This window comes from Chenopodium album, chromosome 25 (genome assembly GCF_948465745.1).
Source record: "Chenopodium album chromosome 25, dcCheAlbu1.1, whole genome shotgun sequence".
Taxonomy (NCBI): domain Eukaryota; kingdom Viridiplantae; phylum Streptophyta; class Magnoliopsida; order Caryophyllales; family Amaranthaceae; genus Chenopodium; species Chenopodium album.
In genome coordinates, this window is record NC_137858.1 from 27980420 (window position 1) to 27981781 (window position 1362).

The following is a 1362-nucleotide window of genomic DNA, read 5'->3' on the forward strand; positions in this document are numbered from 1 at the left end:
TCCGTCATCTGATTCTAGTGATTCGGAGATTCCTTCTAATTCAGAATCAGAGATGACTGCACCTAAGAAGCTCAGCGATTATTCGTAACCGTCCCTGACGGATTTCCCACACCTTTCCCCCAGACCAGATCTCGAAGGAGTCCAGTTCGAGATCAAGCCCCAGTTCATAACAATGATAGAAAGAAAGCAATTCAGTGGAGCTAAGGGTGAAGATCCTAATCTTCACATTGCAGATTTCTGTTAATACTGCAATACTATTAGGCAGAATGGGGTAACTCAGGACCAGATCAGGGAGATTCTATTTCCCTTTTCATTATGTGGAAAATTTAAATTTTGGTTTAATGGTTTGAATAGAACTGCACTTGGTATTATTGACTGGGAGACTCTTGCTTTAAATTTTCATAATAAATATTACCCTGCAGAGAAAACAGCTTTACTAAGAAGTGCCATTCAGAACTTTGCCCAGGAGCCAGATGAATCATTATATGAGGCTTGGGAGAGATTCAAGGATCTGCAGAGGGAGTGTCCCCACCATAATTTGGCAAAGTGGCAGCTTATTCAAGCTTTTTACAATGGATTAGGGAATGCATCTAGAACGATTCTAGACTCCGCAGCTAGTGGTAGATTCATGAATCTTAATGTTGATGATGCAGGTCAGGTTATTGAAGATATGGTGATACACAATTCCCAATATGGGAATTCTAGAGGCTATGCAAATAAGGGCAAACACCACGTTGATTCAGTATCCCTGTTGCAGGCTCAGCTTACTTCTATTTGCCAGAAATTAGATAACCTTAGTACTAATACCCCTAATTCTGTTGCTAATGTTTCTGCTGTTGCTAATAATTCTAATGAAGTTTTTTGTGAAAATTGTGGAAGTGTAGGACATTGGGATCAAGATTGCAGGAGCTCGATGGAGCAAGTAAATGCTTTTCAAACTTATAAGCAAAATAACCCATACTCCAACACTTACAATCCTGGGTTCCGAAATCATCCATATCTATACTATCGGAGCACCAATGTTCAAAATCCTCCACCTCCACAACAACCACAACAAGCACCCCCTCCACAACAGAAATATTACCATCCTCACTCTAACCAGAAAGCCCCAACACAAACCCCTACTTCATCTTCAGACCTTGCCTTATCAGAAATTAGAGCGATGCTAACTAGTATGCAAAAGCATATGGAGAGTAAAGACCAACAGATTGACTCAATTATAGCCCATAATAAAGTCATTGACACCCAAATTGCCCAATTGTCATCTACAATACAAGCTTGCCAGCCCCAGCGCAAGGAATTCCGCCTACGGATCATGCAAATGCAATTACCCTGAGTGGTTCACACTACGATGGGCCGCCT

General features: G+C 41.2%; 1 non-coding gene across 1 annotated transcript; it reads right to left on the reverse strand.

Annotated features, from left to right (window-relative positions):
* Window positions 1–433: 433 nt before the first annotated feature.
* Window positions 434–540, reverse strand: LOC145615828 (small nucleolar RNA R71). The gene has a single exon (XR_014107414.1). It is a non-coding gene; the product is annotated as a small nucleolar RNA R71 (small nucleolar RNA).
* Between the last annotated feature and the right edge of the window lie 822 nt (window positions 541–1362).